Source organism: Microtus oregoni, unplaced genomic scaffold (genome assembly GCF_018167655.1).
Source record: "Microtus oregoni isolate MIOR12 unplaced genomic scaffold, Mior012 000028F_ref0000031, whole genome shotgun sequence".
Lineage (NCBI taxonomy): Eukaryota > Metazoa > Chordata > Mammalia > Rodentia > Cricetidae > Microtus > Microtus oregoni.
This window is the reverse complement of record NW_024543087.1, coordinates 24462812-24476395: the sequence shown is the minus strand read 5'-3', so window position 1 is coordinate 24476395 and position 13584 is coordinate 24462812. Positions and strand designations below refer to the sequence as shown.

General features: G+C 50.4%; 1 protein-coding gene across 2 annotated transcripts in view; it reads right to left on the bottom strand.

Moving 5' to 3' along the window:
• Mras (muscle RAS oncogene homolog) overlaps positions 1-12309 on the bottom strand; it is a 52449-nt gene extending 40140 nt beyond the window's left edge. For both annotated transcript variants that reach the window (XM_041677138.1, XM_041677137.1), the window contains exon 1: positions 11886-12309. The gene's annotated coding sequence lies outside the window, so the exon portion shown is untranslated. The remainder of the gene's footprint in view (positions 1-11885) is intronic.
• Between the last annotated feature and the right edge of the window lie 1275 nt (positions 12310-13584).

Sequence of the window (13584 nt, the reverse complement as noted above, 5' to 3'; positions counted from 1 at the left end):
GGTCCAGGAAAATTGTGCATGGGAATCTTTACTTTCGGAAGAGACAGAGCCTTCTAGACTTTCCCTCTGTTGCTCAGCACCCCTTCTCCCATACAATCTCTGCTCCCACTAATTCCTAGCAGCGTGTCCAGACCACAGGGTGCAGGTGCCCACAGGCAGCCTTCCACTAAGGGCCTTCCAACTGAACCCCCTCCAAAACTCTCTTTGAGGAGCTGCCTCTGTCTTCACAGGCCCTCTGAGCTGAGTTCCGAAAGGCCTCGTTCTCTGAGCCCTATGGAGCCCCTTGCTTCAGTTTATGGAATTTCAGGCAGACTTCAAGCGGCAGCCATTATCCAGTGACCCCCTAGAATCCTTAAAGACAGGGTTCTATGGCTTTGTGCTTGTCTAGCTGAGGTTGGACCGCAAAGCTCTTACGTGACCCCGTGGCCATACTGCCTCTTTTAAGGAGCATGCCCCTTTGTGCCACCCCTTCTATCGGGTTCCTCTGGTAGCATGGAGCAGGGGGTTGACACAGCTGGCAGCTGCAGCTGGAGAATACCTACAGCAGGGCAGATATTTTGTTTCGGTTCGTTTTTTGAGAGAGCATCTCACTGAATAGCCTAAGCTGGCCTGGAGCTTGCTATTCTGCCTCGGCCTCCCAACAGAGAGTTTACCTTTTTAGACTAACCAGAAGTCTGTTTGTGTATGTGTGAGAGAGAAATCTAGACTTTAAAATACTGACCATTGGGGCTGGAGAAGAGAGCTCAATGGTTAAGAGCACTGGCTGCTCTTCCAGAGGACCCGGGTTCAATTCCCAGCACCCACACAACAGCTCAAAACTGTAACTCCAGTTCCAGGGGATCTGACACCCTCATACAGACACACATGCAGGCAAAACAGCAATGCACATAAAACAAAAATAAATTCGAATACTGACCATCAGTTTAAAAGGTTTTCATTGTACAAGCCAAACAAATGACCCCCATCCCTCCTAATGGCTCTGCCACGGATCAACGGCCACGTCCCTGGCTCTTTCCAGCCTGGACACAACCCTAGGGCTGTGGCAGTCTGGGACAGATGACTCTTTTCACGGCTAGCCTGGCCTGAATCTGGCTGCAAAGAACCCAAAGACGAAAGCAGTGGAACTGACCCCATGCAGCGACACGGGTTCCTCGGCCTGCAGGGAAATTTCCAGGGGTGTGGCCTCCACAGAGAGGGCACACCGCCTGCCTCGGGAGTGGCTCAGACCCAGGGAGGTAGAGGGTGAAAGGTACATTCAAAAAGGATTTTGTTTTCCTCATTTATTTTCAAAACATTAAAGGCCATTATCAAAGACTGTGACCAATTTTTTATGCTTGACCGAAATGGGGACTAGGCTCTTCCCAGAGGTAGGGTGAGGCAATCTAATTTCCATTTTTAAAGAGTAGCCAGATGGATGGACCAAACAAAGGGGAAACTTCCTGGAAATGAGCTGGGCATGGCAACAAGTGGGCTGATGGGATTTTTCTGTGTGGAGGCCTGTGGAGTGGTACACGGAGAACCAGCTGCCTGGGTCTGAGCATCCACCAGGGCTCAGGGCAGGGCAACTCTCCCAAACTCAGGATTCTAAACTTTCTAGCTGAAAAAGCAGGACACACACACACACACACACACACACACGCACACACACACACACCCTGAGCTCTATAGTTTTCTGTTTTCCGGTTTTTCCTCTGCCTTCCTAACCACGCAGATTTGGTTTAGAAGGGAGAGGGAAACCAGGCAGACTGCTCTGGAGCAGACTGCCCTAGACCCAAGGGCAAGGATCAACCAAAGATCAGAACAGATTGGGTGGCCGGTTGCCCACCCTCTGCTTGCTTGCTTGTGTCCATCCTGCCTTCCTTCGGTTTTTTTGTTGTTATTGTTGGGTCTTTTTTTTCTTTTCTTTTTGAGACCTCTCAATATGTAGCCTCGTTGTCCTGGAACTCACTATGCAGACCAGGCTAGCTTTGAACTCACGGAGATCCATCTGTTTCTGCCCTCCCAAGTTCTGGGATTAAAAGTATGTGCCACTTCACTTAGCTCCCTCTGCTTTCTATATAGTGTTTCCATGAAAACGCATTCATCCAAGAGCTGGAGTTGTAGTCGCGTCGGTAGAGTGTTTGCCTAGCATTCACGAAGTCCTGGGTTTGATCCTCAGCACTTCACAGACCACACGGAGCAGTTTACACCCATAATCCCAAAACTTGGAAAGTAGAGACAGAAAGACCAGGAATTCATGGTCATTCTTGGCTACACAGCAAGTCTGAAGTCAGCCAGGGATACACAAAACCGTGTCATGGAAAAAATAAATATCAATCTTGCCTCTTTGCTAGTTGTATAATCTTTAGCAAATTAACAACTGTGCAAAATTATTATTTTTTTTTTTTGAGACAAGGTTTCTTTGTAGCTTTGGAGCCTGTCCTGGAATTCATTCTGTAAACCAGGCTGGCTTCGAACTCACAGAGATCTGCCTGTCTCTGCCTCCTGAGTGCTGGGATTAAAGGAGTGTGCCACCACCCAAGCTATAAAACTATTATTGGTAAGTGACAGACAGCAGCATGGTTGTCGGAAGAAGAGCCAGGCTGAGGCCTGCGGCCAGGGTATACCATTGTAACATCCGTTCATTAAACCCCGACCACACCCTAAACCCCATGACATACCTCCCTGACTGCTAATGTGCCTTGGACTTGCTGGATGAGATTCCACATATGTCCTCCCAGAACCCCATGATCTCTCTTGACCACATTTCACAGGCTGCGACTGAATGCCTAGTTGTATATGACGTAGTGTGACCTCTCTACTCGATGGTCAATGCACATCCCTGCAGAGCTCAGTGAATGTCTGAGGACCCAGATCATTTCTGCTCGGCTCAGTCACTGGACAGAAAAAGAGATCCACTCCTGGCTTGGTCATTAGGAGAAGCAGCCTGTTTAGAACTTACATTAGCCTTAATGACGGCAGTAACCATCCTACAGCATTGTGTTCTTCTGGAACTCCAGGATACTGAATTCTGCCTAGAGGAACTCTCTAATGCCCTTTTGGATTTAAAGGCTCAAGGTTAGTCTAGAGCAGACTTTCATCACAGCTCCTCAATCAAGTGACAGAAGTAAAGAGTTGTCAGCTCTGAGAGAAAGTGCAGGAAAATTGATCACTGGGAAATGGTAGTAAACTAGGGTTGAGAGAGAGAACCACAGAAGTTCTCCAAGCAAATAGCCAAGCAAGAAGAGAAGGGATGTCACTGAACTTCACGTCTGGCTCTTTTCTGAGCCATGGGAAACCCCTTTCTCCTGAGATCCTGGTGAAAGTCTACTGTATAACACAGCAGTAGGTCGGTAGGGCTTAGGGAGTAAATAGGCCAACCCTACCATACCCACGTGGGGCACAGCAGGTAGCAGATCCTGGAGGTAGACAGCGAGTAGGCACGGTCCTCACCCTCAAATAGCCAGAAACACCATAGTCATGGGGGGGTCTCACTGACGCTTAGGCAATTTTTAAAAATGGCACCCTTGGAGAACTTCAGTAAGGAGAAAATCCTCCGGGAGAACTGAGAGCTGCTGGGTGTCTATCTCCCCACACACATGTGGGATGGAGGGTTGACCAGAGAAGAGAGGCAGGCAGAGGGAGCTGGGGCATCTCTTCTGTGTGTGGAAGGGAGGCTCATAGAAGCAGGGACTCTCTTAAGATCACACAGACAAAATAGAGAAATCAGAGCAGGGACTTCATCCAGGAAAGAGAAATCAGTTGGGTGGCGGTGGCGCACACCTTTAATCCCAGCACTTGGCAGGCAGAGGCAGGTGGATCTCTGAGTTCGAGGCCGCTGATCTACAGAGCCGGTTCTAGGACAGGCTCCAAAGCTACAGAGAGAAACCATGTCTGGAATGAAAAAAAAAAGAAAAGAAAAGTCAAATCTGAGAGTCCCTGAGGGTAGGTGGCCTGCTTGGAAGCCTAGCTGGGTGGCCCCAGACTCTTGCCTGGCACTGTTGGAGACCCTGCCTAGGGCAAACCCGCTCCACCCTGTCCTATTCCATTCCACCCACGAGCAGGCTTCTCCAAACCCTCTGCCCATCCTTCCTATTCACCCACACCAACCCTAAATAGAACCGTCGCTGTGAACTGCTCTCTCTATTAGAATGGTTATTTTGTTAAGGTGCCAAGTGACCAGTTCCTGCACCCTTTTCCATCCTTCCAGCCATCCCCAGCTAGAGTCCAGAAATAAAACAAAGGCTTTGTTCCTTTATTTTTATTTCCTCCATAAAATCTTAAACATGCAGGAAACACCCACCCAGTCCCAGATAAGTGGACTCAGGCCACAATCCACGGAGGGTGGGTGGAACTCGGGGCAACGAGTGGAGGGGACAGGAGGCTGGCTGGGAAGCCAGCTGATCTTAAATGCCACCAGGGTACCTGACCTTTGCAGACCCTGACTTCCACAGTGCAGCTGGAAAGGGTGTGGTGTGCAGGGGTAGACCTTCCCACTTTCTGCCAAGAATCTCAACCTGAGGAATGTGGGTGTGGAAGGACAGCGGAGGAGACTCAGCGTGTATGACAATGTTTTAAAAATACGTGTACGTCCCCAAGGTGTTGGGACAGTGTCTCCACCCTTCTTCCCTCATCTCCAATAAAGGTGTTGAAAGAGCACGCAAGGGGCTATTTTGGACTTTGGGCATGATTCCAAAGAGGAAGGCACTGGCTGAGAAAGATGCATGGCTCTGATCAGCTGCAGTTTCCACTCATGCTAATTAAAACATGAAGAGGCCAATTTGTGATTATCTAGAAAGGGGGAAATTTTCCAGAAAGTGTGTTGAAATTGTAAAGGATAAGAAAAAAGAAAAAAACAGTAAACACCTTGAAATTAATTCTTTTGAAATGAATGTAACACTCTTGGGAGGCAAGAGCCTGTCCCCAACTTTCCCCTAAATGATCGGCTCTTAAGGAGTTAGGTATCCCCCAGGTTTCCTCTCCATTACTGGTGATTCTATTGATTCACATACAGCGCCACATGCTACAGTTACTTTCAACCTCGGTGCTCAGTGTATACTGTGGGCAACCCAACACACAATATGTGGCATAGGTTTTTGTAAACCCAAACTTTTTATTTTCTGGGTCTGTAAACAGAACACATTCATATATTTCTGTATAAGCAAACTGAGTTCTATAGTCTACGTAGCTGCTCTCACTGATGTCACTTGTATAGGAAGACAAACCCTAGGTCCTTCTGAGGTCTCCACTCTCAGCCTCGGTGACTTTTGCAGCATCTCCACCAGATGGAGAAGGCTCCAGAAGTGTGACCCCCCTTGCTGGCAACTCAAAAAAGGTGCTTCAATCCTCACCAGTTCACAATGAGGATTTGAGGACCACCCCAGGTCCCTCTGGCATATTACAAAACTAGTTTAAATCACAGCCCCCACTAGTGACACATTGGGGGGGAAATCTGCCAGCAAGGAAGGCCTTCCAGAACCGTCTGCATCTCCACAACACAGCTTCATAAAGCAGCTCTCAGCTGTTCTCACTCCAGTCCCAAGATGAACGTTAACAGGAGTCAGCCTGTGGGTGGAAAGAAGAGGTTGCCACCAGTCATCACCAGGCGCGTTCCCCACCTCTGCAGCTGAAGAGTTGGTTATCCCTGCCTGGCAGAGAAGAGAATCCCCTATGAGGCACCTGGAGCCCTTTATAAAGGAAAAGCAGAAACATGAAGAACTGGGGATCAGACAGTGCCTCCACTCGACTCGGTCTGCTTCCTTAAAGCTAGTCCTGTACTTCTGTTTGTTTGGCTTTGCCTTTTTGCAACAGGTCTCTCTACAGAGCCCTGGCTGTCCTAGAACTCACTATGCAGACCAGGCTGACCAAATTCACAGAGGTCTGCCTGCCTCTGTTTCCCAAATGCTGGGATTAACATTGTGAGCCACTATATCCAGCCTTATACTTTTGTTTTGAAACAGGGTCTCAAGTAGTCCAGGCTGGCCTTGAAATGTATCAGGGACAACCTTGAACCCCTGATCCTCCTTCCTCAACCTCCTGAGTGTCTGAGTGTCAAGACTACAAGCATGCACCACTGTGCCCAGCCTACTCCTACAGTTCAGAACACACTATGGGCTTTTTCAACGACTGTTTAAGATGAACGTCACAAATCATCATATTCTAAAAACAGAGTCATAGCTTTTCTGTCTTCTCCAAACCACGCCTTCTAGTCTCCACTTAAATTACAGTTGTTGTTAGGACTAAATTTTGATTGGAAACACATCAATCGAGGCAGATGTTGGTGAGGACAGATGCACGGATGTACGAGTTAGAAAAAGACCTCGAGAAAGGTCAAAGTCCAACAACACACAACCACCTTCCTTCCCGGTACGGTCGCAGGAGGAGAACGGAGCTACCAGCATCCTCAGTGGAGACCTCACTAGCAACTTCGGTGGGTTACCTGGCTATGAGGCCTCACTAGCAAATTCAGTGGGTTACCTGACTATAAGACCTCACTAGCAACTTCAGTGGGTTACCTGGCTATGAGGCCTCACTAGCAACTTCGGTGGGTTACCTGGCTTTCAGGCAGGCCTCACTAGCAAATTCAGGGGTTACCTGGCTATGACGCCTTAGTAGCATTTTCAGTGGGTTATCTAAGTATGAGGGCAAAGAGAGGTCTAATAACTGGAAACCAGGCACAGCCCTCAGCAGGCTCATGCTGTGCCCAAATTCACCAGGCCAAAGGACCAACCTCTGGTTTTAAGTCCTGCGCTGCCACAGGAAGGATCAAGTGCAGAGAAAATGGTCAAACCTGTTCATTCTGAGTCATGGTGTTCATTACATTATCCTTCGCATTTTTCTTTTTCAAAATTAAAACAATATAGTGAGGAAGTGATTTAGGGGTTCACAGGTGGCTGCTATCGGATCAATGGAGTCAGGGTTACTGCCAGTCAGTCCTCTCTACCCTTCGTGGATCAGCCACAGGTTTGCCTCTGAGGTTTTCGCTGCGTACAGGGTTCTCATGCAAAAGGTCTTCCACCCACTCTCCTTAAAAGGCCCCCGCCCCAAGGTATTGATTACATAGAATCAGACCTCACAGCACCAGCAGAGAGGAGACTGGGTTGTGTGGTCCTCTGGTTCTGTGAGCAGCAGATGCAGCAGAAGTAACACGTATGCTTGAAATAGAATGTGCTCAGACTCCTCTCCGGTGCAGCATCTCCAAGCTCATGATGACAGAGAGCTGCTTAGCCTTCCTGAAACCTGGATTCCACAAGCGCAGAAGGCTAACATCACCCGGTGACGGTGCCGAGGTTCACGGATGGCAAATACAAACTGTACAAGACAGGGCCAAAGCATAGGTCCTTGCTGAAGGGAAGATGGGCAGGTAGATGGGTGGGCAGGTGGATCGATGGACAGACAGACGGATAGGTGGGTGAATGTATAGATGGTGATGCAGATAGGCTAGCTTTAAACCATGCCACTGAGAAGAAGTTGAAGAAAGCAAAACTGCCCATCTTATAAGACACATGACTGAGTGGTTTGTGTGGAACAGGGTAAGGGGTGAAAGGCAGGAACTTTAAGACGATGAGCAGACAGAGTAACCTGAAGGGCAGTGAGTGCCACGTCTACAAGGGTCCAGCTTAAGCCAAAGCTGTCAAAGACGGAAGGGCAGTCCTGGCACACAGGAGCCAGGGGACAGTCTGCAGAGTGAGTCCTATCCTCTCCCCGTGTAAGTCCCAGGGTTGAGCTCAGGTCGGCAGGCTCAACAACAAGAGTCTCTACCTACTGAGCCATCTCATTGATCCTCATTTTAGACTGTTTTTCAGACAGTCTCTTGTAGCCCAAAGATGGCCTCAAACTTGCTATGTATCTTACAATGACTCTAAGCTGATCTTCCTGTTTCTGCCTCAGGTACTGGAGTATATCAGGCTTAGAGTATAACACCTGGCTCTAAAATTTTTCTGTAGCATTAATCTGAGAAAAATATTCATTTAAAAAAACAGGTCTGATATGATGCCTGCTTGTATTTTTTTTATATAAATAAAGTATAGTAACAGCTATGTAACTATTCAAATGAGAATCTTTCTGTACCACATCTTAAATTCTCTCCATCATGATGAGAAGTGGTTCTGCTGGGTGTGATTCTACACTAAATATTCTGGAGGGGGCCTACTGGGTCAGGGTTCTATCAGTTGAGATGGCTGCAACCCTGGTTGGGCTCTTATTTTTGTGGCCCTCTCTAGTCTCCCAGCATATTTCATCTGTGTATTTCATCTAATTCCCATGACAACCCCGGGCAGAGAAGCCACAGGCAGAGACTGGGCCAGCACAGCACAGGACCCACCTAAGCCCTCTAGACAGTCTCCAAGGGCCAGGCCTGACCTTGGAGCTCCCTACCCTGCCCAGTTTAGCCCCTCACTCCTTGCTGCAGAATCAGTTCAATTCTTGGCAGTCTCCAAAATCTCACTAGTGGAACAAGCAAATGTGAATGGTGACTTTCATCCATTGAGAGATAGCCTCATACCCGGCTCTCCAAACAGAGAATAAGCCCTTCTGAGACCCAATGTGTCTGTCACCTTAACAGCTGGGGATGACCCATATTTTCATTTGGCCATCTGGCTACCCTCAAGCCCATCCAGTAGAGCTGGCAGACACATAAAAGGACTAAATTAATTAACAGGCTAAATTCACATGGTTGCTCCATGCCTCCCATGAGAGGTAAGGCCCGAAGAAAACTATCTTGAAGCACATAAGCCAGATGAAAAGGTGGGGGTGTGGAAGGCAAGCCAAGGAGGGCTGGTGAGGTGACACTCTCAAGGAATAAGAATGCTACCCAGAGGACAAGAGACACCACTATGGGTTGCACAGCAGGTCGTGATGGCGTGGGCCTGACCTGTGGCTTTGCAGTGACAGCGCAACTCCCTTCCTCAGAGTCTCCCAGGGTCGGCTACCGGCTGAGGACACACAGCACCTGTCTCTGTCGACGTTGGACACCATCTCTGTCCTTTAAGATGCTCTACAGAAAAACAGTACCCGGCTGAGACATACGACACTCTCCAAAAACCGTCGCTGAAGCAATGGGCATTAGACCAGGAGGATCAATCCCATGACTCATTTTCAGAGATTCCTAACGGCCCCGAGTCATAGGCTTCGTAGCTTTGCTAGCATGATGAGATTTAGAATCTAAGAAGCTAACCTCTGGCCATGTCTGTGAGGGTGTTTGGGACATGTTTCATGCAGGAGGGAATACCTGCCCTGGATGTAGGCAACACCTTCCAACGGGCAGGTGCCCTGAACTAAATCAAAAAGGAGGAAGCGAGAAGAAAGCCAGTACTCGTCTCTCCTGCTCTCGAACTGTGGATGCAGTGTGATCAAGTCATCTTATATGCTTGCCACCCCAACCAGAAGCCGTCTCACCGGAACGCTTTCCCTGCCAGGAGGGGCTGTATTCTCACACTGTGAATCAAAATGAACCCTTCCGTAAATTGCTTTTCTCAGGCCTTTTGTCACGGCGGCAAGAGAAGTAACCAGCGCACAGGTTCAACTCTGCACGCCAATGTTCTCTGGCTTCTCATACACACTTTTTAAAAAGCGGCGTTTCAAGATCATGAAAACCAAGACTTTACTAAACTCCAGAGTCTCAGCTTCCATGGCTACCTGTCCCACACAGTAACTGCCAGAAGTGTACAAGATCTTACAAGAGCCTAGGGTGTCTTTGGGAGCCTTATCTGAGCCTCATCTAGCCTGTGTTATTTGTGTGTTGTTATTGCAGCCCAATGCACCCCTGCAGACTTGGACCATAGGGCCCAGAGGTATCATATACTATGAGGTAAGGCTGCAAAGGGCTCTGCTCAGCACCTGTAGAATGGGCACCGGCCAGGTGCTCCAAACTACAAGGCACTCACATCCAGCTCCTTCGTTTTTCCCTTCTCTATGTCCCTCGCAGCCGGCTCGTGCCTACACTCACACCCTCTAGACACTAGAGCGCATTCCAGCTTTGCACAAGGACCTAGTTCACACTTAGTACTGTTTGTGCAAAACATGCAGTACCCAGGAGCGGTATGTTTTCAGGTACTTCCAGGGTGGCACACTGTTTGGGGGGTATCGCATCAGCAGACAAGGTTACAATGACAACAACAGGAGTCAAATATAGCATAGAGATCACAGTTTCCTGAGAACTCAGGAGATGCAGGAGGTGAGGAAACAGGTAATGTTAGGACCAGTCACTCTAAGGGCTCAATTCATTAGAGTCCTCCCTAGTTCCAGATGATCACTGGAGATCAGGGTGAAATATCTGTGCCTAAAACTCCTTATATTTGTCACACACAGAGAAATCATAAATGCAGCCAAGCGTAGTGGTGTGTGCCTTTAATCCCAGCACACAGGAGGCAGAGGCGGTAGATATCAGTTCCAGCCAGCCTGATCTACACAGTGGGTTTCAGGTCAGCCAGAGCTATGGAAACTGCTTTATGCAGGAGCAAGGCAGACAGCTCTAGAAGGTAGTCACCTGCCTCCCCAGGGGGGCTCTCCTCTCCAGAAGGAAATGTCAAGGTCACATCTGGGGGGCCTGGGGACTTGCTTAACCTCCTGCTACAAAGAGACTGACCTTGAAACCCCACAGCAACAGCTCCCCACACCTCCCACCCTGGTGGAGAAAGGCCCAATCGTACAGTAAACCCACAGACAGAGATGCTAACTGCCTGCTGGGTAGTGTGAGCAGACCCGTGAGGAAACACCACGGCCTGAAACACTTTCAGCCCCAGCCAGCAGGGACCTGCAATTTACAGGAAATTCGAAGATTTACGGAATGTTAGCGGCTCAGATTTCTTCTCTGGGAAAGGGGGCAGGAGAAACTCTACAAACTGCCTCGGTGAAAGCACTTTGTTCAGAGCTAAGCCCTGACGTGGGACGTGTGCCGGTTAACAGACATAGCCACCACCTCACACTTCAACCCACCGCTGCAGGATGCAGGATGCAGGATGCAGGGTGAAGAGACTGCTGCACTAGCCTTAAAACCACCCGCCCTGGACACCTCTCTCTCTCTCTCTCTCTCTCTCTCTCTCTCTCTCTCTCACACACACACACACACACACACACACACACACACACTCAAAACAGGGCAGGCCAGACACAGGGTCAAAAGCACAGACTTCTTTGACACAATCCTGGGTAGGTTGTTTGTCCACGGCCCCCTTTCTGGGTACCACCATCATTAACATCTTTCTGGTGGGTCCCTGTCTGAAGATGGGCAAATCCCCCCTCAAGCGCCCGGTCTCTGTATGCTTTGCTTTTAAGTGTTTTTCTCTTATGCCCGTGTCCAGGCAGACCTCTAGAGGCCACAGTTCTGAGCCCCATCGGTCTACTCTCTCTAATTTGGTCCAGAGGAGCAAAAACCATGGTAGTCCAAAGAGGTTCCCCGCCACTAGTGCTTGGGTCAAAGCTCAGGTGAAACTGTCTTTGTCCCCTCTCCAGACTACACGTTGTCCCAAGCCCCAGGCCACCTCAGCTCTGCAGAGGTTTCCAGCTGGATGTCAAGAGCCCCCGCAGATGCTCACATCTGCTTTTCTAGACAGTCTTCCTGGACCTCCTGCCCCTAAGGAGGGTCTTTTGAGTTCTTCGACTGACCACACTGGGCTGTCACTCAGTTTGTGCCCCTACCTTCCGGGTGGGACAGGAGTTGGCATTGAGCCTGACACATGGTGGGGCACCGGGCCGCGTCACTTTAGTGTGTGAGCGCAGGCCCCAGTTGTGACCAGAGCCCCAGCAACCCGAACCCAGGGCGCAGTAAAGAGTTGTTTATGAAGCAAGCTGTCTTTCATTATTCTCACGAATGTGCCACCCCTCCGCAGATCCCTACCCTGGTTAACGCCATTTTAAGCCAGAAGAGCCCCACCACCCCGTTGCCCACCTCCCCGCCAAGTCCTTACCCGGGCAACCGAGGAATCCCGGGGTGACTACAGTCAAAGGAGTCTGTCTGAGCGGTGGCCAGGCCCTCCCCCACTGGGGTCCGGGTGGCGAGCGACTTCACCGCACACCGTTGTGCTGGGGCGGGTGGCGGGGGCAGAGGCCACGCACAGCCAGAGCCAGGCGCCTGGGTGCAGCGCAGCAGGGCGAGCGAGCGCCGAGCGGGCCACACCGCCGGCCACACCTCCAGCCCCGGAACAAAGCGCCCGCCGGCCTCCTCCCCGCGGGGCTGCACGGCCGCTCACCGCGCGCTCCGGCCCGGGCTGGGCTCCGACCCTCGGCCGCCACCTCCTCGCTCGTCCCCCGCGGGAGGAGGGAGCGCCGCGCCCGCGCCCGCCGGGCCCCGCGCCGCCGACTGACGGCTCCCCGCCAGCCAGCCCGGCCGCCGCCGCCGTCCCCGCCCCGCCGCCGCCTTAAAGCGACCGCGTCCCCTGCGCCTCGAGCGCTTTCCAATTGGCCGCGGCGACCCCAAAACGGCGCCACTGCGGGCGCTGGGACAGCTGGCATCAGGCAGGGTCCCTCGGCCCCACGTACTCACCGCACCGACCCGCAGCCCCGGCAGCCACCGCCGAGCCTGGGACACAAATGAGAATTCTCTCCGGGCGGCTTTAAAAGAGTCGGCGCTCCAATCTTTAACTCTCTTCAGCGGCCGCCAACTTCGAGACCTGCAGACGCCTCCCCAGTCCTAGATGACTCCTGTCAACAGAGTCCCCAGAACCCCAGGGCTCGAGGGCCTGCTAGGTGCGAAGTTTCAGGCCTCAAAGTCCATGCGAATTTGCTAGTGGGACAGGAGGCGACAGTCGTGCAGCATTTCGCTGTTCCTCTCCGTAGCAGTCATCCCCCGCCCCAGGCCACCCCCTTTCACAAGACTTTAGATAGGATCACATAACGCTGAATGTACGCTTTTAAAATGTGCGTTTTGGTGGGGTTTTGGTATATTCACAAAGTTGTGCAACCATAGTTATTATCTAATTCCAGAACATTTTGGTCACTACCCCCTTTCCCCAATAAATAAAAACCTCTGTGGGTAGCCTTTCCTCATTCTTCCCTTCTCCCAGCCTCTGGAAACCTCTAATCTGCTTTCCAGCCACGGTGGATTTGCCTATTCAGAACATTTTCTATAAATGGAGTCATACAGCATGTGGTCTCTGTGACTGACTTCTTCCACGGTGTCTTCAGGCTGAATGTATGTGGGCCAGTGTAGCAGGGAGTGTAGCAGCGCCTCAAACAGACGCATCTCCCACCGTATGCACAAGAACCATTTTGTTTGGCTGCTTGTCAACCGATGGTTATCTACGTTTTTATTTTGGGCTGTTATGGATGAAGTGGCTAGAATATTACTATACAAGTCTGTGTAGCTTGGATATACCTCCAGTGGAATCACCAGGTCACTCAGGTAACTCTTTTCGGGGATGGATCCATTTCCAAAGCAGCATTTTACTTTCCAACAACTGTCTCCACATGTGTGTGTGTGTGTGTGTGTGTGTGTGTGTGTGTGTGTGTGTGTGTGTGTGTGTGATGCACATGCCTGTAGATGACAGAGGACAACATTAGGTGTCGTTCTTGGGTGTTATTCACCATTTTGCTTTGTTTTGATGTTTGGTCTGGGGAATCATGGTTGTTGTTTTGGTTTTATTGTTGTTTATTTTGAGATGGTGTCTC